We start from the raw sequence: 27,525 nt of genomic DNA on the forward strand, positions 1-27,525 counted from the left end.
CGCCCTGTCTGCACAAGTGAGAGACGGAGCAGATGCCGGCGAGTTTCCCACAGTGCGGTGCCGCCGGTGCCCCTCCCCCCGCCCCACAGCCCCTGCCAGCCCAGCCCTGCCCCCCCCAGCCCTGCCGGTGCCCCTCACTCCCGCCCCGCAGCCCCTGCCAGCCCAGCCCTGCCCCCCCCCAGCTCTGCCGGTGCCCCTCACTCCCGCCCCGCAGCCCCTGCCAGCCCAGCCCTGCCCCCCCAGCTCTGCCGGTGCCCCTCCCCCCCACCCCGCAGCCCCTGCCAGCCCAGCCCTGCCCCCCCCAGCTCTGCCGGTGCCCCTCCCCCCCGCCCCGCAGCCCCTGCCAGCCCAGCCCTGCCCCCCCAGCCCTGCCGGTGCCCCTCCCGCCCCGCAGCCCCTGCCAGCCCAGCCCTGCCCCCCCCCAGCTCTGCCGGTGCCCCTCCCCCCCGCCCCACAGCCCCTGCCAGCCCAGTCCTGCCCCCCGCAGCTCTGCCGGTGCCCCTCACTCCCGTCCCGCAGCCCCTGCCAGCCCAGCTCTGCCCCCCCCCAGCCCTGCCGGTGCCCCTCACTCCGGACCCCCAGCCCTGGGTTTCTCAGGCCACTGAAATCTTCATAGAAACCAGGGTGTCTGGAAGATCTGAACTCCGGACTCCTGGGTTCTAACCCCAGCTCGGGGAGGGGGAGGGTCTAGTGGTTAGAGCCCTGGTGGGCTGGGAGCCAGGACTCCTGGGTTCTATTCCTCCACTCTGCCGGCTTGCTGGGAATGCTGACGTCACCCCTCGTGCCTCAGTTTACCTCTCTGTAGAATCACACCAATGATGAGCTCGCTTATACCCCTGGAGCATGGCCTCCCAGCCCCCCACAGGGGTTAGCCCCACCTTGGCTCCCCACGGAAAGAGACTGATCAGAGCTGCCACACCGGCCCCCGCCCCCGCTTTCCCCAGCACCCGGCTCCCCACACGAGCCGGGCCTGCAATGCAAGGTAGGAGCTGGGTCCCGAGGCACCAGGCTCGGCAGCCAGGCGGGGGGGGGGGGGGGGCGGCTGTGTGTGTGTGTGTGTGTGTGTGTGTGTGTGTGGGGCGGGGGGGGGCGGCTGTGTGTGTGGGGGGGGGGTTCATTTCCTTCCCTGCCATCTGCCTTGTGCAAATCCCGCTCTTCTCAATTCCCCACCCACGGCTGCTCAGCAGATCCCTCGGGCCTCGGTGTCTTTCCATTCCTCGCCCCGCCCAACACAGCCCCCCAGCCTGCCCCCCACAGCCTGCCCCCCTCAACTCACCCCCACAGCCTGCCCCCAACGCCCCCCACAGCCTGTCCCCCTCAACTCACCCCCACAGCCTGCCCCCCTCAACTCACCCCCACAGCCTGCCCCCAACGCCCCTCACAGCCTGCCCCCTTCAACTCACCCCCACAGTCTGCCCCCAACGCCCCCCACAGCCTGCCCCCCTCAACTCACCCCCACAGCCTGCCCCCAACGCCCCCCACAGCCTGCCCCCTTCAACTCACCCCCACAGCCTGCCCCCAACGCCCCCCACAGCCTGCCCCCTTCAACTCACCCCCACAGCCTGCCCCCAACGCCCCCCACAGCCTGCCCCCTTCAACTCACCCCCACAGCCTGCCCCCAACGCCCCCCACAGCCTGCCCCCCTCAACTCACCCCCACAGCCTGTCCCCCAACGTCCCCCACAGCCTGCCCCCCTCAACTCACCCCCACAGCCTGTCCCCCAACGTCCCCCACAGCCTGCCCCCCTCAACTCACCCCCACAGCCTGTCCCCCAACGTCCCCCACAGCCTGCCCCCCCAACTTTGGCCCCGTTGGGAGAAAACGCCACCCACGCCCCCACCCACCGTGAAGGTCCCTGTGAAACGATTGGACCCGACAGGGCGGTTGGAGCAGTAATTGGGGGGCACATTATTGAGCAGTCGGGGCCGGACCTTCACGCATGGACCCCCCCCAGACATCACCATGAAAATAACCCGCCGGCTGCTGTGCCCAGCTCGGACGGTTTTCGCGCGTCGGCCCCTCTGGACAGGAACAATTACATTCGGCTTGCCCCCCCTCTGCCCCCCCAGCACCCCCCAGTGCCCCACTCCGATTAGATTAGACCCTGATTTGCTGATGATGAAGGATTCGGGGGCCAAGTTTGCATGAGCTGGAGGGAGTTTTGGGGGCGGGGGTTGTGTGTATTCCCGTTAGCAGAGGGGGGGGGCTTGTCCTCTCGCACGGGGGGGGGGTCCTCTCGCACGGAGCAGTTGTGGTGCATTTGTGTGAGATCTTTCGGTTTTCTCAACCCTCCCTTAAACACACCCCAGCACGGTTTAGCGAATCGGGCCCTGGAGCAGGCATCAGGACTCCTGGGTTCTCTGGCCCAGCTCCGGGAGGGGAGTCTAGTAGTCAGAGCGGAGGTCAGGGGAAAGCGGGGGGCGGTGGGGGGGTCAGGACTCCTGGGTTCTTTTCCTGCCTCTGCCACTGATCTGCCAGGTGAACTTGGCCGAGTCTCTTTGCCTCCATGGGCATCTCTTTCCTCCCCCGCCCCTGGTCTCCAGTGGGCCCCCCCAGATCTGGGGTTCCTGAGATCTAGGGAGCAGACGGGGCCGTTCCTGCCCTGACGCCGGCTGGCTGGGAGAGAGGGGTCCCCCCACCCCCTGTCCTCAGCCAATTTCTCCCCGCACCCCTGCGGCACAGAGGGTGCCTGGGGGAGCACCCGGCAGCATCTCCCCCTCCGCCCCCGAATCGTCTGGGTTTTATCTCCAGCAAGTCGCTTATCGGCTGGTGCCCCGCAGGGCCGATGCCCCCACTAGCTTATGCAAAATCCCTTCGGGGAGCCGATAACACATGCAAATTCCTTCACCCCATGGAGGGGATACAGCCCCCCCATTCCCCCTCCCCCGTGTGAATGGTCTCCAACGCACAGGCCCCAGAACAACACAGGATCGGGCCCCTCCTACACTGGGGGGGCGGGTCTTTTGGAAGCCCCGAGGGGCCCCCCCATTCCCGCCCCCCACTAGGGGCGTCCCTGTTGCGGGCCAGCCCAGCCTGGAGACGAGCCCCCCCAGGGCCAGGGGGGTGGGGTGGGGATGGGAGACTCGGGCCCCCTCGGGGGGATGGGACTCAGAGCAGGGCGTGTGACGAAGCGGGACTGTTCTTAATGTTTCCTCTGAATACCGTAGGGGTGCCTCAGTTTCCCCTCGGCAGTTCTTAAGTCTCTAGATGGTGGGATAAGGGGGTGTGATTGTTGCAGAGCAAAGGGCCAAGGTCCATAAATGGCGACACTCTGTCTCCTGGCAGCTGATGGCCTGGGCCCTTCCCCCCTGCAAGGTGAGAGCTGAAGGGTTGGAGAACAAAGGAATCCGGTGACCTCCTGGCCCGGGACAGGGACAAAGCCCAGAGGAGGGGGGGCTGGAGGGAGTTTCAGTTTGGGGCTGGCTGGGACATGGAGTGAAGGGCAGACGGGGTTGTCTGGCTCACTGACCCCCAGAATAGACCCAGCTGAGGGGTCCTGGTCTCTGCACCTACAAGCTCTGTGTTAGACCATGTTCCTGTCGTCTAATAAACCTTCTGTTTTCCTGGCTGGCTGAGAGTCCCGTCTGACTGCGGAGTTGGGGGGCAGGACCCTCTGGCCCCCCAGGACCCCGCCTGAGCGGACTCGCTGTGGGAAGCGCAGGGAGGGGCAGAGGAGGCTGAATGCTCCAAGGTCAGACCCAGGAAGGTGGAGCCGGGGGAGCTGTGTGTCCTGCAGACAGGCTGCTCCCAGAGAGGAAACTTCCCCAGAGTCCTGCCTGGCTTCGTGGGGAGCAGTCCCAGAGCATTGCCCGGGGACCCCGTGACAGGGGCCTAGTGGGGCGGGGAGTCTGCGTGGGTCTGGGCCTGCCTGGCTGAGACCTGGGCTGGTGGGGGGAGCATCCAGGGAAGGGGCCTGGGCCCTGCGATGGGGCAGGTGAGCGGGGCACTGTCTGGGGAGAGCCGGGGGGGGGGGGGGAGGCGCTGCGTGGCACCCCCACACCCTCAGTAATGCAGCAGGGCCGGGGAGCAAACAGCCAGAAGCAGCGTCTGCCTCCCTCATTAAATCGCCTAACGAGCTAAGCGCTGCCCTGGGGCCTGGGCTCCCCGCTGGTCATTATTGCTGACGGGCTGTCAGAGCAGGACCCACCGCGGCTCCCCCCCACCTCCCTCGGCAGGGGAGACGCAGTAGCCCAAGGGAGCAGCCAGGGCCTTGCCCAGGGCAGGTTCGGTCTCTTACCCCCAGCTGGGCTAGCAGGGTCTGTGGGTCGGGAGTGAGGGGCACCGGCAGAGCTGGGTCGGGGGAGCCCAGGGCTGGGCTAGCAGGGGGCTGTCACGGAGTCCCCGGGCGATGCTCTGGGACTGCTCCCCATGAAGCCAGGCAGGACTCTGGGGAAGTCTCCTCTCGGGGAGCAGCCTGTCTGCAGGACACACAGCTCACCCGGCTCCACCTTCCTGGGTCTGACCTCAGAGCATTCAGCATCCTCTGCCCCTCCATGCGCTTCCCACAGCGAGTCCGCTCAGGCGGGGTCCTGGGGAAGCCAGAGGGTCCTGCCCCCCAACTCCGCAGTCAGACGGGACTCTCAGCCAGCCAGGAAAACAGAAGGTTTATTAGACGACAGGAACATGGTCTAACACAGAGCTTGCAGGTGCAGAGAACGGGACCCCTCAGCTGGGTCCATTTTGGGGGGCAGTAAGCCAGACAACCCCGTCTGCCCTTCACTCCATGTCCCAGCCAGCCCCAAACTGAAACTCCCTCCAGCCCCCCCTCCTCTGGGCTTTGTTCCTTTCCCTGGCCAGGAGGTCACCGGATTCCTTTGTTCTCCAACCCTTCAGCTCTCACCTTGCAGGGGGGAAGGGCCCAGGCCATCAGTTGCCAGGAAACAGGGTGTCGGCCATTCTCTGGGTCCAGACTCCTGCACACACCGGCCCTCTAGGGCTCTGCAGTGATCATCCACCCTCACCCCACCACCTAGATACTTAAGAACTGCCTAGGGGAAACTGAGGCACCCCCACACTATTCAGAGGAAACATTGAGAACAGTCCCACTTCGTCACAGGGGCCCCCAAGGATATCCGAGGGCAGAGCCCAGGATTCCGAATTCGTTCCCCTGGAGATACTGACAGGCGGGATCGAGTCTCCCCCAAACCGTCTCTTTGTTGAACTAAATCGTTTGAGCTGCTGGAGGCTCTCGCTCTCCGGCAGGTTTCGAATCCTTCAATCATTCTCGTGGCTCTTCTCCGGCCCCTCTCCGATTTGTCGGCATCGCCCTTGACCCGTGGCCACCGGAGCTGGACCCAGGATCCCAGCCACGGTTGCCCCGCTGCTGAGACGCCTCCTCCTGGCTGCTCTGGGGGTTGGCTTCTTCCAGGTCCTACATGCCCGGCTGCCTCTTTCTTCAGGGCATGGCCCCCCAGCCAGCTCACTGGAGTCCTCCCCTTCCAGGGTCGCAAAGTCTCCCCATCCAAACTGTCAGCCTTCCCCTCGCTGCCTGGCCAGTGCCGCGCCTCCGGAAGCTGGCAGGGGACCCGGTGCCTAGCAACTATGGTCTGCTTGTTCCCAGACCCTCTTGTTTCTCCCCCCATCTCTTGGTTTCCAGCCTAAATTCCTTCCTGCCAGGGAGCGACTGCCACCGACTTCCCCTGCAGCCCCCTTCTGCTGCCAGCTTCCTGCCTTTGTAGTAGCCCCGTCAGTTCCTTCTCAGCTGGGCGCCATCATCCATCAGCCTGTCAATCCCTGGCTCGCCCCGAGGTGCGGCCCATTGGGTTAATTAACTTAATTTAACTGGGGTGGGGTGGACACCCCGTCACAATAGCTGCCATCCTTTGTTCCTACACTTCTACAGAGACATTTAGCACTATTAAAATGCATGTTGTTTGCCTGGGCACAGCTTCCTAAGCGATCCAGCTCGCTCTGTTTCACTGATCTGTCTTCTTCATTATTTTACCAGCCCTTCTACACGCCAATTTTTGTGTCATCTGCAAACTTTATCAGTGAAGATTTTTGTTTTCTTTCAAGTCACTCATAAAAATGATAAATAGTGAAGGGCCAAGAGCAGGTCTGGGCAGGATCCCACTGGAAACACCCGTTCCTTGAGGATTCCCTGTTTACAATTACATTTGGAGATCTATCAGTTAGCCAGTTTTTAATCTATTTAATGTGTGCCCTGTTCATTTGATGTCTTTCTGTCCTGAGGTACCAAGTCAGATGCCTAAGTATATTATGTCAACCAAACTTAAAAAAATTCTCAAGTTAGTGTGACAGGATCTATTTTCCATAAACCCACAGTGATTGACATTAACTATATTATCCTTCTGTAATTCTTGATTAATTGAGTCCCATATCAGCTGCTCCATTATCTTGCCCAGGATTGATTTCAAACTGACAGGCCTATAATTACCCTGGTCATGCCATTTACCCTTTTAAAATACTGGCACGACATTAGCTTTCCTCTAGTCTTCTGGAACTTCCCCTGTGTTCCAAGACTTATTGAAAACCAACATTAACAATCTAGCGCGCTTCTCAGCCAGCTCTTTTAAAACTCTTGGATGCAGGTTCTCTGCTCCTGCTGATTTTAAAATGTCCAGCTTTAGTAGCTACTGTTTAACATCCTCCTGGGATACTGGTGGAATGAAAAGAGTGTGATCATAGGGTGTGACTACAGCTTCTGTTTTTTTTCCAAATACAGAACAGAAATATGAATGGCACTCCTCCGCCTTTTCACATTATTACTGATAATTTCACCACTTCCATCTACTAATGGACCTGTACCATTGTCAGGATTCTTTTTATTCCTGATACACTTGAAAACCCTCCTTATTATTGTCCTTAACTCTGCTGGACGCAGATGTCGCCTTGTGTCCTTTTGTTTCCCTTATCAGTTTTCTACAATTCTCAGCTTCTGATTTTTATATTCCTTACCAACTTCCCCTTTCTTCCTTTGTTACATGTGATTTTTTAAATTGTTATAGCTTCCCTCCCCTCTTAACCAGACCCTCTTTTTAACCAACAGGGCCTTCTTCCGCCATTGTCGGATTAAGGATTTTTAGGCATCTAGTTAAGTGTTGCCAATTATCATTCACATTTTTCTAATTAAATTACTGCCTCCCAGCTGATCTGGCTCCCAATTGTTTACACTTTGTGACGCTGGTGCTTTTAAACCGCCAAGTATATATTTAACATGGGTCTGGGCTTTAGTCTGTTGGCCCATAATAAACGTGAATCAAGTCAGGATCACTTGTACCTGAGTGTGACGCAGCAGGGAGCGGGTGGATTGACGGAGGGGGACGGAGAGTTTTGCCGTGGCGTAGATTGACAACATCTGTGTCTTTAGCCAGGCCTGGGAGGACCACGTGTCCCAAGTTAGACAACTGCTGGACCGACTCCAGGGGGCTGGGCTGACTGTAAAAGCGGAGAAGTGCAAGGTGGGGATGGCGGAAGTATCTTACCTGGGCCATCGGGTGGGGAGAGGCCGCCTAAAGCCGGAACCAGCCAAGGTGGAGGTGATCAGAGACTGGCCCGCTCCCGACACCAAAAAGCAGGTCCAAGCCCTTATTGGGATGGCAGGATACTACCGAAGATTTGTGCCCCACTTTAGCGCCATAGCCACCCCCATCACTGAGCTATGCAAGAAGGGGAAGCCAGACAAGGTGGTCTGGACCGAGCAGTGCCAGGAGGCTTTCCGGGCGCTGAAGAAGGCTCTGGTCAGTGGCCCAGTTCTGGCAAACCCAGACTTTGACAAGCCCTTTGTGGTGTTCACCGACGCCTCCGACACGGGGCTGGGGGCAGGGTTAATGCAGGAGGATGGAAAGGGGGAGAGACACCCCATCGTGTACCTGAGCAAGAAGCTGCTACCCCGGGAGCAACACTACGCGGCCATCGAGAAGGAGTGCCTGGCCATGGTGTGGGCCCTCAAGAAACTAGAGCCCTATCTCTTTGGGCGACACTTCACCGTCTACACCGACCACTCTCCCCTGACCTGGCTGCACCGGATGAAAGGAGCCAACGCCAAACGCCTGAGATGGAGCCTGCTCCTGCAGGATTACGACATGGACGTGGTCCACGTGAAGGGAAGTGGCAACCTGATAGCGGACGCGCTGTCCCGGAGAGGGGGCCCCGAACTTCCCCAGGTCACGGGTCAGAGTGACCCCGCTCAGTTCAGTCTCGAAGGGGGAGAGATGGGACGCAGCAGGGAGGGGGGGTGGACTCACTGGGGGATGACGTCTAGTTCTGCTGGGACTGTCTGCACGGGGATGGGAAACGGGGGCAGGGGGGTGACTCCCCTGGAGTGAGGAGACCTGAGCCTGTCACCTGAGCTGGGGGCGTGGAGGGGGGGGTTGGACCCAGGTACACCTTTGCCTGGAAACTGGACAAAGGCTGGAGGAGGAGCTAGGGGAGGAGGAGTGAGACTGGGGGGGCAGGTTTTGGTTTCAGTTTTGGGCTGGGTGGTCCAACGCAGGGAACCCCAGGGCTGGGGTCTAAGCTCCCTGCCCCCCAGAAGGACTTGACTGGGGGGTCCTGGTTGTACCCACAAGCTCTGTTTGAGACTGTGTCCCTGTGGTCCAATAAACCTTCCGTTTTACTGGCTGGCTGAGAGTCACGGTGAATCCCAGGAAGAGGGGTGCAGGGCCCGGACTCCCCCATGCTCCGTGACACTAAGTTACCATTAATTCGTGGTTCTGGGATCAGTTCCTCTTCATCTGTCAAGACGAGGGCGAGCCTGGAACTCCCCTGTGCTGGATGCAAACTCGCCGAGCTCGGAAATTCTCATCTATAATACGGAGCCGTTCCAAGGACGTTTGACGGCTGGCAGCGTGAGACCTCCAGCGCGTCACTCAGACTGAAGTCCCCCATGATCATGGAGCGAGGGGCACCGGCAGAGCTGGGGGGGGCCCAGGGCTGGGCTAGCAGGAGGCTGCGGGTTGGGATTGAGGGGCACCGGCAGAACTGGGGGGAGCCCAGGGCTGGGTGGGCAGGGGGCTGCGGGTCGGGAGTGAGGGGCACCAGCAGAGCTGGGGGGAGCCCAGGGCTGGGCTAGCGGGGGCTGCAGGTTGGGAGTGAGGGGCACCGGCAGAGCTGGGGGGCCCAGGGCTGCGCTAACAGGGGGCTGCGGGTCGGGATTGAGGGGCACCGGCAGAGCTGGGGGGAGCCCAGGGCTGGGTGGGCAGGGGGCTGCGGGTTGGGAGTGAGGGGCACCGGCAGAGCTGGGGGGAGCCCAGGGCTGGGCTAACAGGGGGCTGCGGGTCGGGATTGAGGGGCACCGGCAGAGCTGGGGGGAGCCCAGGCTAGCAGGGGGCTGCGGGTCGGGAGTGAGGGGCACCGCCACAGACATGTGCTTTTTAAACCACCTCAGCCTCCAGCCCTCCCTGCCTTTCATCAAATAGAGACGGCGAAGGGAAGATAAAGAAGAAGAAAAAAAGAGAGTAAAATACCCCACCCCCCACCCCCGCCCAAAGCGCTCAGGGGTGCACGACCGAGCTGGAGAATCGGAGCCACGTCCGTGGGCCCCTTCCCTGGCAAAGCCCCAGATCAGGATCATCGCTTTCCTCGGGCCCTGTAATGGAAATTAAATTTGCACACAAGTGGCCTGGGCATATTTATTACCCTGCTGCGTTGATCTGTCAGGGCGAGCAGCTAGCTGAGCGAGGGCAGGGGCGGGACGCGATTAGACTAATGGGGCCTTTCATGGATGGAGAGTTAAGTGCCGGGGGGTTGAGATTTGTATTGCCCCCCCCCCCGGCGCGCCTAAACACTGCTCCCCCGCCGAGCTCCCAGCCCCATTACGGGAACAGCGCCCCCCAGTGCGTTACCAGGCTGGGACCCAAGGCGGGGACCTGGGGCGGGGGGCACAGAGGGGGCAACTCGCTGGGGGGCAGAGCTGCCGGGTGGGGAGGGCCCAGGGCTGAGCTAGCAGGGGGCTGCGGGTCGGGAGTGAGGGGCACCGGCAGACCCGGGGAAGAGGGAAATTTCCTGAGTTTGCGGCTTCCTCTGGGGAATCGGCAGCCAAGTGCCCCCTGCCCCCGCCGTGGGGTCTAGCGCAACTTCTTGCCCCAGGCAGGAGGTCAGAGCCGGTGGAGATGGGGGGGCACCCCATGTGTTTCAGAACCTCCCTGAGCCAGAAGCGGGGCAGAGCAGAATGCAGGGTCCTGGCCTCTGGGTGCAGGGTCCCGGGGTCCCCCTCCAAGCAGTGGTGTGGCTCCCAGGGGCTCACGGCCGGGGGGGGGGAAGGGGGAGAAATGACCTGAGGGGAGGCAGGTCTGATAGCCCCAGACTGACACAAAACACACCAGGCCCTGGGGAACTCCCTGCCCCATCGGCCCGGCTGGGAGGATGCGACTGATTCTGGCTCAGAACCGTTTCTCCTTTGGCTCATTCGATTCTGAAGTGCAGGAGCGGGAGGGCCACTAACACACAACACCGCACGCCCCCCCCAGAATGCCAGCCACCCAATACCCCCCCAATGTCGCTTCCCTCCCCCCCCCCAGCACAGCTAAGGAGCCCTACAGCTCCCTGGGGGGTCTTTAATCTGGGACGAGGGGACAGTTATTGGATAAATATCATGAATATGCAAATTGAATTTATGCTGATTTTTGAGGGGGGAGGGGATGCGCGCCGGTTTCTGTAGCTTGTTATTTCCCCTTTGGGCGCGATGAGCGAGAAAGCCCCAGCCGAACCACCTCCCGTCCCTGGATTCTCCGCTGGCGAGTTCCTTGCCAGGCGTTTCCGTGTCGCTCCCACGACAGGACCTGGCGAGGCCGGTGCGGAGTGAGGAGAGGGCAGGACTTTGAGAAGGACGCAGGCCCTGGGCAGGCCAGGGGGTTAATGTGGCCCCGGGCAAGGCCAGGGGACGGGCAGGGATTGCATGGGACGGGCAGCAGGGTGCAGAGGGTCAAGGGATATGGAGGGCGTTCTCAGGGGGTTGACCGGCATCTGATGCGCCCGACCCCAGAGCGGGTACCGCTTGGGCAGCACCAGGGCCAGCTCCCACGGTGTCACCCCCATCCCGAGTATGCCAACCCGCCGGCCCGGAGCTAAAGGGAGTTTGCTTTCTGGGGTCATTCGCCCCTCGGCTTCCCTGCTGATGGGGTCTGTGAACCTCACAACTTGCACGAGGCCCTGAGCACAGCGGTGTGAACTGGTGGGTGATGGGAGCGCTCACGAGCCATGGGGGGCTGTCACGGGGTCCCCGGGCGATGCTCTGGGACTGCTCCCTACGAAGCCAGGCAGGACTCTGGGGAAGTCTCCTCTCTGAGCAGCCTGTCTGCAGGACACACAGCTCCCCCGGCTCCACCTTCCTGGGTCTGACCTCGGAGCATTCAGCCTCCTCTGCCCCTCCGTGCGCTTCCCACAGCGAGTCCGCCCAGGTGGGGTCCTGCGGAAACCAGAGGGTCCTGTCCCCCAACTCCGCAGTCAGACGGGACTCTCAGCCAGCCAGGAAAAGAGAAGGTTTATTAGACGACAGGAACATGGTCTAAAACGGAGCTTGTAGGTGCAGAGAACAGGACCCCTCAGCTGGGTCCATTTTGGGGGGCAGTGAGCCAGACAACCACGTCTGCACTTCACTCCTTGTCCCCAGCCAGCCCCAAACTGAAACTCCCTCCAGCCCCTCCTCCTCTGGGCTTTGTCCCTTTCCCAGGCCAGGAGGTCACTGGATTCCTTTGTTCTCCAACCCTTTAGCTCTCACCTTGCAGGGGGGAAGGGCCCAGGCCATCAGTGGCCAGGAAACAGGGTGTCGGCCATTCTCTGTGTCCAGACCCCTGCACACACCTGCCCTCCAGGGCTCTGCAACGATCATACCCCCTTATCCCACCCCCTAGAGACTTAAGAACTGCCTCGGGGAAACTGAGGCACCCCCACACTATTCAGAGGAAACATTAAGAACAGTCCCACTTCGTCACAGGGGCCCTTTGCCTGGGCGTGCAGATGGCCGGCGCGTGAGCAGGAAGGTGAGTTGCTTCCAGGGTCTGGGCGCCCCCGAAAACGTGCCAGCTTTTCCCCGGAGTGAAATCCTGGAGTGGGCCAGGGCCCCCTCCACACACACCCCCTTTTCAAAGTGCAGGTGGTAATTGTCCCAGCAATGATGTATGGGCCTGGTTCCAGCGTGGGATTTCCAATTAATTCCAGATCCTCGGCAACGGCTTCTGACCTTTCGCTGAGATGCAAAGAGAAATCGGGGCGATTAATCTAGCAGGTCAGGGCTCCTCTGTGCTGCTGACATTTTTAACGCCGGTTGGTTTGTTTTTTAAAGTTGGAACAACATTAGGGGAGTCGGGGTGGGGTTGGGGGCCCTCCCCCGGCCAGCACCAGAGCGGGACTCGGCCCAGCAGCTCCCGTTCCTTACCCCAGCTTGTAACCCGCCTGGCAGCGCTGGCCGCTTTGCATCGCACGGCATGTGGCGAAGATCACACGGGCCCCCATGCGACCCGTGCCCCGTCCTCAAGCCAGGATGGAGGGCGCTCCCCTCTGGGGAGTGTCGGCGATGCAGGCTGGGCGCTAGAGAGGGGCCGGTCCGTGTCCAGCATCTTCAGCGCCCCGTGGTCAGAACCCTGAGCCCCCTCCACCCATCACATGCACCTTCTCGCTCCAGGCGTTGCAGGGAATCTGCCTGCTGGGATCCGTCCGAGCAGGAAATCCAGGCAATGCCCGGTGCCTGCAGCTGGAGAGAGCTGTGTTTCAGAAGCACTGGGCTCCCCGCCCTGCCACTGGGGAAAAAGACCCAAAGGAAACAAGAGGGGAAACTGACCGGCCTAGGCCGTGAAATTGATATGCACGAGGTAAAAGAGCTGGGAGCAGAGGAAGGTTGCCACCATGCGCCGTGCCTCAGTTTCCCCTCTCATCATTTATCTGTTTGTGCGTTTAGATTGTGAGGTCTTTGGAGTTAGGATTATCCTCCCCCATCATGTGTCTGGGCAGCGCCCGGCACGACGGGGCCCTGATCTCAGGCAGGGTCTGGGCAGCGCCGGCAGGACGGACCCCTGATCTCGGTCGAAACCCCTGGGGATACCGTAATACACCTAATAATTAACGCATGGGATTGCTCCTGTCGACTCTGCCCTGCTCACAGGTCCAGAGAATTTGCAAACAGGCCTGGGGAGCGTTTGAGCCGGTGCCGTCGCTTTAAGAAGGAGCCGCGACATTGCAGCTCCCTCCCGTGCACGGTTTGCACGGTCCCTCGTGGAAACAGGTGGGTCAGGAGCACGGCCAGGAGCCCCCTGCTGCTCTCCCCACGTGACCCCAATAACCGCCCCTGTCGGGGACACTGCCGGGTGCTTACTTTCCTATTAACTGCTGATAAATCCAATTAGCCCCTCTGTATAATTAGAGACAGCTGTTCGGTCCTACCCGGGAAGGCGAAGCAGCTCCAGGAGCCCCAGCGGCCCGTTTACCCTCCCTGCGCTGGCCTGCCGCGAACAGACGCCCAGCGCCGGCCTCCTCTGGTAACAGCCATAATGGAGGCTGTGATTTTCCAGATGACTCTAATTAAGTTGTTCTCTTCGTTTGTTAAATGAAAGACGGAGCCCCCCCTCCCTTCACGCTCTCCTCCCCCCCCCAGCTGTGCTTCCCTTCCAGCTGCACTGAATTGGCTTCTGGAGCGGTGCAAATACAGAAATATACAAGCCCGGGAAAATTAACCGTGTAAGAGGCAGCAAATGAGGTGGAAAATTTTAATGGTTTCCCATTTAAAAGCTGCCTGACGGAGCTGGAGAGGGGGAGGGGGAGGGGGAGGGCTGAGCTCACCTGGCGTGTGGGTCTGGCCCTCGCTGGGGGTGCAGAGGAGGTGCCGTCCCCTGGATTTTCGTTTCTCTCCTTGGTTATCCCCCCGCTCTGTGGAGGGACAACCCGGCGTCCCGCCAGGCACGGGTCGGGGGGACGTCCCACCACTCAAAAGGCCTGGGAGAGCCGGCCTGGCCGCTCCGGACCCTCCGGGTCGGGCCGGTGGAGCTGCGCCGATCCTCTGGCCTTTTCCGCTCCCACTCGGAGACGGGCACGGCGGGTGACTCTGCAATCGGCGGGCCAGGAAGCTGGAGTGAAGTGGGTTTAGTGACCGGGCCCGGCCCCCACACACCAGCCCCCCCAGACCCACACACCAGCCCCCCCAGACAGACACGCGCCAGCTTCCCCCAGACCCACACACCAGCCTCCCCAGACACACACCAGCCCCCCCAGACAGACACCAGCTCCCCCGGACAGACCCACACCAGTCCCCCCCAGACCCACACACCAGCCCCCCCAGACAGACACGTGCCAGCTTCCCCCAGACCCACACACCAGCCCCCCCCAGACAGACACCACCATCCCAGACACACACCAGTCCCCCCCAGACCCACACACCAGCCCTCCCAGACAGACACACACCACGACCCCAGCCCCACACCCCAGCCCCCCCAGACAGACATGCGCCAGCTTCCCCCAGACCCACACACCAGCCCCCCCAGACACACACCAGCCCCCCAAGACAGACACGCACCACCCCCCTAGACAGACACCAGCTCCCCCGGACAGACACATACCAGCCCTCCCAGACAGACACACCCCACCCCCAGGCAGACACACACCAGGACCCCAGCCCCACACCCCAGCCCCCCCAGACAGACATGCGCCAGCTTCCCCCAGACCCACACACCAGCCCCCCCAGACACACACCAGCCCCCCAAGACAGACACGCACCACCCCCCTAGACAGACACCAGCTCCCCCGGACAGACACATACCAGCCCTCCCAGACAGACACACCCCACCCCCAGGCAGACACACACCAGGACCCCAGCCCCACACCCCAACCCCCCCAGACAGACATGCGCCAGCTTCCCCCAGACCCACACACCAGCCCCCCCAGACACACACCAGCCCCCCAAGACAGACACGCACCACCCCCCTAGACAGACACCAGCTCCCCCGGACAGACACATACCAGCCCTCCCAGACAGACACACCCCCCCCCCCAGGCAGACACACACCAGGACCCCAGCCCCACACCCCAGCCCCCCCAGACAGACATGCGCCAGCTTCCCCCAGACCCACACTCCAGCCCCCCCAGACACACACCAGCCCCCCGAGACAGACACGCACCCCCCCCCAGACAGACACCAGCTCCCCTGGACAGACACACACCACCACCCCAGCCCCACACCCCAGCCCCTGCCAGACCCACACACCAGCCCCCTCAGACAGACACATGCCAGCCCCCTGGTGTCCCGCCCTGGGCCCCCCACTCCTCATGGCTCTGCTAGTGCCCCTCACTCCCGACCCGCAGCCCCCTGGTGTCCCAGCGCTGGGCTCCCCCGACCCAAGCAGGGGGCTACGGGTCGGGAGTGAGGGGCACCAGCGGAGGTTGGGTGAGGAAGCTTGTACAGCCCCTTCTCCCCCCCACCCCACCCCCAGCATGGCCAATTCCCCCCCCCCCCCCGAGACATTCATCCCATGCCCAGCAGCAGGCGGGGGTGGGCTGACGGGTTGTTTTATTTCCTGAGAAAGTTGCCCGAAGCCGAGGGAGTGGAAGGACGAGGCCCCCCCACCCCGCCCCTACTCCCCCCAGATTGTGCCCTAGTCCCTGTCCCCCAGCTGCTCTGAGCCCTGAGCCCCATCACTGAATTCCTCCCCCCCTCACCCCTCCCCCGGAGCTGGGAACTGCAGGGGGTGGGGGGGGACACAAGATTTTTTTCCTCTCCTTCAAATCTTTCTCTCGCTCTCTCTTTCCGAGGCCTCATCGCTCACTTCAAGGACATGCCGCGCACCCTCGCCGCTGCAATCAGGTTATTCTGCCGGGTTGATGCATTTATATCTCCTGATTATTTCGGAGGCAGAGGGGAACGCGGCCCGGGGAAGGGCTCCTGCTAAAGAGATGAGGCGCCCTGATGAACCACGGCGGGGAGGGGGGCTCCCCGATCCCCATCTTCGCCAACCTGCCTTCACCCCCACAGCCAAAGCCCTGAGGGGCTGTGGATCGCCTCCCCCAGCCCGCGGCTGGGGTATTTACACAGGCCTTCGCCCCAGGAGCCCCCGGGTGTGGGGCAAGACTTTGTGCCATTGAGGGAAATTGGCAAAGGGAGTCCAGGTTCTCCACCCCACAGCTCTGTCGGTGCCCCTCAGTCCCGACCCGCAGCGCCCTGCTAGCCCAGCCCTGGGCGCCCCCTATCACGGCCCACCCAAATGAACCCGTGCCCAGTTTGGGGTGTCACTCTGGGGGGAGCCGAGGGACTGATGCGCGCTGGGAACCCTCGTCTGTTTCACTTGGGGGGGTTCAACTGAAAACCAAACTCCAAGCAAACTCCAGAGAGCGAGGCACACGCAGGCTGGGGGTTGCGACCCCAGGGTCTGTGCCCCATTGCCCCCCTCCTGGGTCCTCCTCGGCCCCATCCTGGAGCCCTGTAACCAGGGCCACGCACCCCGCCCGCCTGGGCGCCGCTCCAGCCTGCCCGGGAACAGCCCTGCCGATCAGGGTGAAATGGCTATTGGATTCCTGTCTGGGCGGCCAGACAAGTGGCCGGGGCTAATGACGGGGGAGGCCTTGGGCAGCTTGGCTCCAGTTCACACTGTGAGCGCAGGCCTGGGAATCCTCCCCTGTCCCCCCCATGCAGAAGGATGATCAGCATCAGCTGGGCCCCCACGGCCCCTGGCGATACGAAGGGATGGTTACTGGCACCGTGGCACCTGGGCAAGGAAGCTCGTCTGGATGGGAGGGTGATCAAGCAGGGCGGCGCGATGGGGCTGCCCAGGGCGCTCGGGGCTGTCCTGGAGGTGGGAAATGGGGCAATCGCCCTGGCCCTGCTCCAGTACCCCCACCCCACCCCCAGTGCCTGGCTTAGAGGGCAGGACCTGCCCACAGTACCGCTCTGTGGGTATAAGCAGATGTGCCAGCCAGGCTGCGGGGGGCATGGCCTGGGGTGCTCAGAACTGGGGGGCCGGGAAGGGGCCGGGCAGAGAGGGGTTAATGGTGCCTGGCGCTCTCCAGGAGGGCTCGGCGCACGGCTCCCCAGGCCTGCCAGGCACGTGCGGGTCCAGCCCCCTCGCCCGATGGTAACAGGCTCCCACCGGCTCTGAGCACGTCCGCCCCCCGGCTCCATTAGTGCTAACAGATGCTAACGCAAGGCTCCAGGAGCTGGCCAGCAGCCACCAGGCACGATCCGGACGGGCAATGGCTCCGGCGTGGAATCGGCTCGGGAAGGACTAATGAGGGGGTGGGAGAGGGGGGCCCTGGCCCCACAGGCAGCGCTACCATGGAAACGCGGCTGGACGCGCGGACTGAGCCGCAGACGGACACACGCCGGCCAGAGGAGCCCCCGGCCGGGGCGACCGAATCGTGAACCGACCTGTCACCCCCAAGCTCAGCCCTGCCCCAGGCCGGCAGGAGGCAGGTTTCCCCGGGGAGGGGAATTCCCCAGGGCCTCGTTTCCTGAGCCGGGTCTCCCACAGATCCGCTCTCAGGCCGAGTCCAGGGCCGGGCGGCCTGTGTGATCCAGGGGGTGCGGCCCCGTGATCACAGTGGTTCCTTCTGGCCTTGGAATCTGAGTCGCCCCAAACCCCTTCTGAGCTGGGGCCTCCAACCCCTCGAAATCCTAGAATCTCAAGAGGTCATCTAGTCCCACCCCCTGCTCAAAGCAGGACCAATCCCCAATTTTTGCCCCAGATCCCTAAATGGCCCCCTCAAGGATTGAACTCACAACCCTGGGTTTAGCAGGCCAATGCTCAAACCACTGAGCTATCCCTCCTCCCCAAATGTCACCCCAAACTCCACCTCAGCTTCCCCTCCAGTCTGACACCCCGACCCCCATCTGAACCAGCACCATCAGCCCTGCTGGCCTCCTCCAGTCCACCCCCTGTGATGAAGTGGGAATGTTCTTAGTGTTTTCTCTGAATATGGTGTGGGTGCCTCAGTTTCCCCTAGGCATTTCTTACGTCTCTAGGTGGGGGGCTAAGGGGGTGTGATTGTGGCGGCACCCTAGGGGGCCAGTGGGATGGTGTCTGCACAGAGAATGGCCGACACCCTGTCTCCTGGGGACTGATGGCCTGGGCCCTTCCCCCCTGCAAAGGTGCCAACTGAAGGGGTTGGGGAACAAAGACAAAGGCCGGAGAAGGGGCTGGAGAGTTTCAGTTTGGAGCTGGCTTGGGAAATGGGGGAGGCCCAGACGGGGCTCTGGCCTCCCTGCCCCCCAAGATGGACCTGACTGAGGGGTCCTGGTCTTTGTACCTACAAGCTCCGTTTTAGACCATGTTCCTGTCGTCTAATAAACCTTCTGTTTTACTGGCTGGCTGAGAGTCCCGTCTGACTGCGGAGTTGGGGGGCAGGACCCTCTGGCCGCCCCCGGGCCCCACCTGGGCGGACTGGCTGTGGGAAGCGCAGAAGGGGCAGAGGATGCTGAATGCTCCGAGGGGTCACTGGCTCAAACAAAGCTCCAATTAGTTTGTCAATAATTAGATCGATCCCCCTTGACTCCTCAATGCCCCTCACTCCTGACCTACAGCCCCTGGCTAGCCCAGCCCTGCCCCCCCATGTTTGCGGATCCCCCTCAATCGTGATGTGGCTGCCGGGAGCCGAGCATGGCAGGGGTTACCCTTGAGGCCGCCCCATAGGTAATGGCTCACCCCGGTCGTGCTGGGGGAGGGGGCGTTTGCCCCGTCGCCCCCCCCACCAAGAGGACACTGACAATCTCCAATGACTTGCGGCGCGGGTTGCCAGGGCTGTTAATATTCATCTGCTGGGGCACGGGGGAGCTACCGGGCCTGGGCTGGCGCGGGGCCCCCGGCCTCTCGCAGCGCTGCCCGCCCTGATCTTAATTGGCAGCGACAAGGACAGGCTCCGGGACGGTGCCGGCTGCATCTCAAACAGGCTAGTCCCCTGCAGGTGTCAATCCCTGCCGAACCGCGCGCCCTCCTCCGCCCCCCCACTCCTCAGCGGCTGGCACGCCTGCCAGGGCCCAGAGCCCACCCCGGCTACGCTGGGCGGGGAGCGGGGACTGACGGGGGCAGGAGCCAGGCTGCGGTGGGGGCACTGGGATGGGGGGCAGGAGCAGAGATGAGGGGCAGAGGGGACCAGAAACAACACTGGGATTGGGGGGGGGCTCCGATAGCAGGGACAGGAGCCAGGCTGTGAGGGGGGGCTGGCATGCGTGGGGCCAGGAGCCGTTGGACTGGATGTGGGGGGCCAGGAGCCGTTGGACTGGATGGGGAGGACCAAGAGCCATGCCATGTGGGAGCTGGCATGACCTTCCTCTCTGGGGCTGTTCCGGGGCAGCTGGTAGCAGGTGCTTGGCAGGGAATGGTGGTGGGGAGCGGGGCCTCCCCCCATTTGCTTGCGTCAGGGTTTATTCCCTGTTTATTCCCAGGGACTTCGGGGTGCGCGAGGTGGGGCAGTCTGAGCCGCCGGCCAGCGGGGCGAAGGCAGGACCGGAGGGCAAGCGGGGAGGGGACGCGCTGGGAGGGGTTCTGGGGGGGCAGCAGGCCCAGACTCCCGGCTCTGCCCCCTCCCGCCACGAGGCAGGTGCACTGTTTGCTCACCCAGGGCCGGGGGGCGGGAGGGGGGGCTGCCTGGCTGCTTCCCCCCACCCCCCCCGTTGATGGGGGTGCGGGCGCTGATCTGCCCTGCCCAGTGCGACGCCCCCACAGCTTGCCAGGGGGCGCGTTTCACGCAGCGGCCAGGTTGGCACCAGTGCCGCCAACCCCCCCCCGCACCGCTGCAGCGAGGAAGCAGCGGGGGCAGGGGTGGTCTGATTTGCATATTTACATATGCAAATTATGATCCAGCAGGGGGAGGAGGAGGCAGGGCAGGCTGGGCCCATGAGGTGCAGGGGGGGGTGGCTTGTGGGGGGGGGTGCAGGCCGGTTTGAGGGGTGAGGTAATGTTACAATCGCTGCTTTTCACATCCATCTTCCATCCACAGCAATGACGTCGGCTCCCCCCCCCCGGCTCCCCCCAGCTCAGAGAGCAGCATCTGTGCCCCACACACCACCAAGCAGTGCGGGGTGGGGAGGGCGAGCTGTGGGTCGGGGACAGAGCTGGGCTGGGCTGGGCTGGCAGGGGCTGCGGGTCGGGAGTGAGGGGCACCGGCAGAGCTGGGCGGGGGGAGCCCAGGGCTGGGCTGGCAGGGGCTGCGGGTCGGGAGGGAGGGGCACCGGCAGAGCTGGGGGGGGGGAGCCCAGGGCTGGGCTGGCAGGGGCTGTGGGTCGGGAGTGAAGGGCACCGGCAGAGCTGGGGGGGAGCCCAGGGCTGGGGGCTGTGGGTCGGGAGGGAGGGGCACCGGCAGAGCTGGGGGGGAGCCCAGGGCTGGGCTGGCAGGGGGCTGTGGGTCGGGAGGGAGGGGCACCGGCAGAGCTGGGGGGGAGCCCAGGGCTGGGGGCTGGCAGGGGGCTGTGGGTCGGGAGGGAGGGGCACCGGCAGAGCTGGGGGGGAGCCCAGGGCTGGGCTGGCAGGGGGCTGTGGGTCGGGAGGGAGGGGCACCGGCAGAGCTGGGGGGGAGCCCAGGGCTGGGGGCTGCGGGTCGGGAGGGAGGGGCACCGGCAGAGCTGGGGGGGAGCCCAGGGCTGGGCTGGCAGGGGCTGTGGGTCGGGAGGGAGGGGCACCGGCAGAGCTGGGGGGGAGCCCAGGGCTGGGGGCTGTGGATCGGGAGGGAGGGGCACCGGCAGAGCTGGGTGTGGGGGGAGCCCAGGGCTGGGGGCTGGCAGGGGGCTGTGGGTCGGGAGGGAGGGGCACCGGCAGAGCTGGGGGGGAGCCCAGGGCTGGGGGCTGGCAGGGGGCTGTGGGTCGGGAGTGAAGGGCACCGGCAGAGCTGGGGGGGAGCCCAGGGCTGGGGGCTGTGGGTCGGGAGGGAGGGGCACCGGCAGAGCTGGGTGTGGGGGGAGCCCAGGGCTGGGGGCTGGCAGGGGCTGTGGGTCGGGAGGGAGGGGCACCGGCAGAGCTGGCGCGGGGGGGGGGAGCCCACGTCAGGAAAGAACTGATCGACCTTGAGTCTGTTTCCAACCTGCCTCGTCCAGTCCCCTGCCCGCCTGTCCGTCACGGGGCGCCCGGCGCTGCCTGGGAGGCTCCTGCTGCCCCCGAAGGCTGGAGCACCCCCTCCTGCCCCACGCAGGGACCTGGCAGGGCTGCTCCTCGGGGATCCACCTGCCCCACGCGCCGTCTCCCCTCCCCACCTGCCATCGGGGCTCTGGCAGCTTCTCGGCTGGGTGTCGGACCCATGGCGGCTGCGGCCCAGAGGAGCTGGGGGTCCGGGCTGGGCTCAGCAAAGGCGGGGAGGGGGCCTGGGCGGGTTGGCCTGGGGCTGGGACAGATGCCCCTAGGGCTGCCCAGAGGTACCACGCAGTGGCCTCCGGTTACCATAGTTACCGGCGGCATGGCTATGGTTTCCCATGGCAATGCCACACGGTTACCGTGGTTTCCAGCGGGGCTCGCACAGGGCGCTACTCTGCCGTGCCGCCTGGTTGCCAGTGGCATTTGTTGCCGTGGCGCCCAGTGCCCTTCGCGCCCCCCCCCCCCCGTTCCTGCGGACCGCTGCGTCCGTGGCTTGGCAAACGCCCACCCATCCCCAGCTCCCCGCACCAAGCCAGGGCAGGGGGGCAAACACCCCAGAGGCTAGAAAGCGGGGAGCTGTCACTGAGGGTGGTGGGCAGGGGGGGGGAGAACGCAGGTGCCAGGGGGGCGCTGGAGAGACTCAGGGAGCAGGCTGCCACGGGAATCCCTTGCAACGAAGAGCTGCTCGGGCGTGAAGCCAGCCGGGGCTATGGGGAAAATGCTCTTCATGCCCCCCTGGCCCCGACCTTAGCCATGGCTCCCCCCAGCTCCCCAGAGGCGGACACAGCCATGGAGGGCGGCTCCGTGCCGGGGGGCCCCGTGCTGCAGGGAGTGGGGCAGGTGGCTCTGTGCCGGGGGTGGGGGGGTGGATCCAGCGGGGGGGGGGGGGGGTCCCCTCCCTGCAGTCCCAGGCCCGGATCGCCAACCAAGACCAGACGCCCGCCGGCAGGGAGCGATCCTGGGGCAGGTCAGAGCCCATGGGGCGTGGGCCCCGGGCCGTGGGGCTGCCAGGCTCCCCTTGGGCCCAGGCGCTGGAGCTAAGGAAGGGAGACAGGCCCCCTGCTTAATTTATGCAGCCAGCGCCCCTGGCAGGGAGCCCTTGAAAGTGTCTCTCGCCTCTAATTAGTGGGGCCAGGAGGATTCAAAGGCAGCAGGAAATCCAAGTGGTGCATTATGGCCTCCCAGCTTCACACCCTCCCAAAGGGTCGCAGGCTTCGGGCCTAGCCGTCCCCTCTGGCGTTGCCATGGCTACCCAGCATTTGGGGGTTCACAAGCTTTGGGCCTAGTCACCCTTTCTGGCATTGCCATGGCGACCCAGGGTGTGTGGTTGGGCGGGGGGGGGGGGTCACAGGCTCCAGGCCCAGTTGCCCCATCAGCTATTGCCCAGTGTTTGGGGGGGGGGTCCTGGGCTTGGCTCCCGGCATTACGCTAACACAGGGTGCCCTGAGAAGACCCCCGGGATAGGGCGCCCCGACTCGTCAGCACAGACCGATCGGACCAGACCCGCCGACGTGCGGGAAGGCTGGAGCTGGATCTAGCGTCTGGGGGGGGACCCCCAGAGCCCCGTCTGCCTTGCCCAAAGCCCTCACGGCCCAGGGCTGGAGGGGCTGCGCCGCTGGGCGGGAGCGGAGATCTCGGGGTGACCCCGGGCCTGTTTTTCTCCCCCTCCTTTCACTGGTGTCCCTGTCCCCCCAGGGGCAGGGTGAACCCCAAGGCCCCGAACCAGTCGCGCCCCCCCCGCACGGCCCTGGCAGCGTGTGGGGAACGGGGCACCTGCCTGGTCTCCCACCCCCCAACCCCAGCTCCTGAGCCCGCAGCGGGAGGGTCTCAGGCCCAGCACCTAATGGCGGGGGGGGGGGGCAGTGCTGGGAGCTGTCAGCAGCTTGGCAGGAGCCCCCCGAGGAGACGGGCGGTTAATGAGCAAGGCGGCAGGCCCAGCCTCAGCCCTGAAATTGCTTCAGAGACCCAGGGAGACCGAGGCAGCTTCGCTCCGTCTTCCATTCATCTGCTCCAGCCAGCCCCCCCCGCCCCCCCGCCCGCACGGCCCCTTCCAACAGAGGGGGGCGCAGACTCCTGGCTGGGGGGCAGGTGGACAGCAAGGGGCGGATGGGGACAGACGGCCAACTGCAGGGGAGGGGGGGATATGAGGGACCTAACTCAAGGGACGAGGTCTGGGAGAAAACGGGCCCCCCCCTTTTCTGGGTGCCCCCTCCCTGCAACCCAACCCCCGTTGCCACCTTGTAGCCACTGACGCTGACTCCTCCTCACCCCAACATGAAGCTAGTTACTGGATTACACATGGTCATTGACAAGGGTCTGCGCTGGGCGTTCTGGGGTCCCCCACCTCCGGAGCAGCCCGGCTGCCGGGGATCGGCCTCCCAGGTCCCTGGCAAAGCCCCCAGGTCCAACTCCCCTCCCCGAGCAGGGCAGGGGGAGCGATCTGCAGCAAGAGTCAACCTGCCTCTCTGCTGGGTATCACCAGAGACAGACGGGCAGCGCCCAGCGTAACGGGGCTGTCCCGGACTCCCGCTCTCTCTCGGCGCCGTACGGTCCCTGGGGGGAACCCGCTTCAGTGTGACAGCCCTTCTCAGGGGTCCACTTTCTAGGGGGTTAAGCCGTGGGCCCCTCCGCCTCCCAGAACCGCACCTCTCTGAGCCTCAGCACGCCTGTCTCTGCCGGGGGCCCCCTCAGGGAGTCCCCTCGCTCTGGACTCACGGGGGCTCCACTCCCAGCGGGAATCAGGTCCCCCGATCTCTAGACCGGAGCGACTCTCAGCCAGCCTAAAACAGGAGGGGTTATTGGGCATCTAAACCCAGCACAGGAAACTCTCCGGGGAGGCCCTCAGGCCTGGCCTCCCTTCGCACAGCACATCTAGGGCTTTGTCTACACTTTGTGGGCACAACTTTTGTCATTCAGGGTGTTAAAAATACTCCCCCCCCCCCCCGAAAGACAAAAGTTTTACCAGGAGCGCTCTCTCCGGCCGACAACCAGCAGCTACACGGTGCATCTTCTAGCGGCACGGCTGTAGGGCCCCCTAGGTCTCGCCTGCATCCAGGTGGGCATCTGATACCACCGTCCCCCAAACCCCGCCTCTGTCCTTTGTCTTCTGTCCCCCTCTCAGCCTCTCCTCTCATTCTCCTCTGTCCCCCTCTGGCTGGACCCGGCGGGTCAGGTCACCGGGGTCCTCTCTCCGCAGCCCATAGTCCTCCCACTGGCCAGACCTGGCTATGACTCCCGAGCTGGGGCCTCCTGGTCACCCATTGCTGGGGTCTCCATTCTCCAGTCCCTCTGCTGACCCTCTGTAACCACAAACTCCCTCTCCCCCCACCTCGTTAAACCAGTAACACCCAGGAAAACTGAGTCCCACGCCCTCTGCATGCAAACCATTGAAAAAAAACAAGAACCCCACCCCATTTGTCACGGGGGACTAGGCTTAGGGTGGGGGGCAGGCATCTGAGGGCTTTCTTAGGGCCAGGCATGCAAAGAAGTGTGAGACAGAAAGATTAGAAGGGCTCGGTATAGCGAGGGATGGGGGTACGTGGATGGGTGGATAGATGGGATGAGCAGAGAGATGGTATGGGTGGCGGTAAACCGATGGATGGACAGATGGACAGAGGGCTGTGTATGGGGATGGATGGACAGAAGCCAAAAAAGTCCGCCTGCCTGTCTAAGCAGTCCTGTAGAAAAGCCAGGGGTAAATGAGAATTAACAGAAATCCACCCTAATTAACCAAGGGGAAAGAGAGGGAGAAAAGAGAAATAGAAAGGGACACAAAACAGGTCCCTTGTCCAGGCCTTCCTGGAGAAGAAGTCGCTGATGGCTGGGTGCACCTGGCACTTTCTCTCCATACAGCCGGCCTCCACCCCGGCTGAGCGGCCCTGGGCCGGCTGGGCTCTGCCACACGGCGTCTGTGATGAATAATTTCAGCCATAAAGCAAAGGAGGTGACAGGGCAGCATTGAGCGCAAACCCGCGTGTCAACCTTTGATCAAGCAGAGAGTGTAGAGATCAATCCCTGAAGACGAAGTGGAGTTGAAAGGGAAGCCGGCGCTGCGGCGAGGAACCCAGCCGGGGAGTGAGCTTCTCTCGGGCTCGTATCAAAGTGAAGGTCGGGGGGAGCATCCAGGGTTTCTATTGAGCGGCTGGAAAGCAGACCCGACCTTTGGCGGGGTGGATGGCTTCGGGGAGAAGAGATCAGCCCCGTTTGAATCCCACCGCGTCTGACTGGAAGCTCTGTAGGGCAGGGACCCTGCCATGGGAAGCCCCTGGCCTGTGTCTAAGTGGGGAGGGGGGGCCTCGAGGAGGGGGGGCGCTGTTCAGCTGAGAGGGAAAGGGGATGCGTTGCCGCCGCTCAGCGCCACATTTGCCAAATTGCTTTGCAGAAAGATTTCCCAAAATGCTTAGGGCCTCCTATGGGCTTGTCTGAAAACCCAGATCTGATTGGGCACCGAGTCGCAGAGCCTGGGCCAATGGACTTGGGGTGCAATGAGTTTGAGGGCTCAGCTTGCAAACGACACCAGAAAGGCCAAGGGCTGAGCTCTCCCTCCAGTGGGGCAGGGCGCACAGCACCAAACCCATTAACCCGCAGCACCAAACCCATTAACAGGGTCCCCCCCTGCAGTGCTAAGATCCAGCCCCATGGCCCTGCAAGAACCCAGAACCCCCCAGCTGTGCTGTCACGGAGTCCCTGGGCGATGCTCTGGAACTGCTCCCCATGAAGCCAGTCAGGACTCTGGGGCAGTCGCCTGTCTGTGAGCAGCCTGTCTTCAGGACACACAGCTCACACAGCTTCCCCCTTCCTGGGTCTGACCTCGGAGCATTCAGCATCCTCTGCCCCTCCTTGCGCTTCCCCCCAGCGAGTCCGCTCAGGCGGGGCTCCTGGGGAAGCCAGAGGGTCCTGCACCCCAACTTCGCAGTCAGACGTGACTCTCAGCCAGCCAGTAAAACAGAAGGTTTATTAGACGACAGGAACATGGTCTGACACAGAGCTTGTAGGTGCAGAGAACAGGACCCCTCAGCTGGGTCCATTTTGGGGGGCAGTGAGCCAGACAACCACGTCTGCACTTCACTCCATGTCCCAGCCAGCCCCAAACTGAAACTCCCTCCAGCCCCTCCTCCCCTGGGCTTTGTTCCTTTCCCGGGCCAGGTGGTCACCTGATTCCTTTGTTCTCCAACCCTTCAGCTCTCACCTTGCAGGGGGGAAGGGCCCAGGCCACCAGTTGCCAGGAAACAGGGTGTCGGCCATTCTCTGTGTCCAGACTCCTGCACATACCTGCCCTCTAGGGCTCTGCAATGATCATACACCCTTACCCCACCACCTAGATACTTAAGAACTGCCTAGGGGAAACTGAGGCACCCCCACACTATTCAGAGGAAACATTAAGAACAGTCCCACTTCGTCACATGCGCTGACTCCCTGCTGTCAAGCAACCAGCCAGCCTGAGACCCTCCCAACTCATTCCATAGGAACTGCCAACCTCCCCTGCCCCCCACCCTGCTGGGCATCCCAGAGTGGCCCCACCCACGGGCATGGGCACCCGCGTAGAGAGAGAGAGAGTGTGTGTGTGTGTGTCGGGGGGGCAATAGCCAGACCAGGGATTTCTCGTGCCCTCCAGCCACAGGCAGGAGCCTCACCCCACTAATCTCCCCTGGGAGCAGATCAGTTCCCGTTAACCCTTCAGAACCAGAACCGCCCGCTCCCCATGTTGCAGGGAGGGTAACTTTGGGCAGAGGATTTGGAAGGAGACTCTCTGCACCGATTCCAGGCGACACCAGCACCTTCTCCCCACGCTGCGTGCATAACCCCGGACCATCCCTCCCTGCCTCCTGCTTCATCCTGTGGGTAGCCTCAGCTGGTGGCATGTGGCCGGCAGAAGACCCCTTGGCTGCCGGTGTTTCAGCCGCGGGCAGGCGGCGTGGCACTGACCTCCCCCATCCCAACGCTGGCTCCTGGGGCTAGTGGGTTCCCACCTTCCTGGCAGCGCCTGCAGGCCACGTTCTAAGCCCCTTAGGACCTGGGGCTCCCCGTATTCTGGGCTCCCTGCAGCCAGGGCTGGGTTAGAGCAAATGGAGGCACCCTATGGACACGGGGTGGGGAACCAGGATAGCAACCCCTTTCCTCCCCAGTTCCCTCTGCCGGCCCCTGCGGGCACCCCGCCATCCCCTTCTCCCCCCGTCACTCCTCCTCTCCACCCCCCAGAGCAACACGGGTTAATTGGCACCCGGCTGGGGAGCCGTTTCTTCCAGATGGTTTAAAATGCAAAGGCAGAAGCCGGCTCGGGGTCCCTCCGGCACGGCGCTCGCAGGCTGTGAAATTGCCTTAATTACTTGGACTTAAAGATGCTTTATGGACACTTCAGGCTGTCTGATGTTGGGCTTTTCTTTTCATTAGAGAGGCGAGCGAGGGAAGGAGGAGCGCCGAGGAGAAGGGAGAGGGAGACGGGCCGCGGCGGGTTCAGCACCACCCGGCGCTAACGAGCTCCAGCAAGCCATCAGGGCCTGGGGGTGGGGAGTGGAGCCAGGGGGGGACA

Source organism: Lepidochelys olivacea, assembly GCF_965140295.1.
Source record: "Lepidochelys olivacea isolate rLepOli2 genome assembly, chromosome: 20".
In the NCBI taxonomy this organism is placed as follows: domain Eukaryota; kingdom Metazoa; phylum Chordata; order Testudines; family Cheloniidae; genus Lepidochelys; species Lepidochelys olivacea.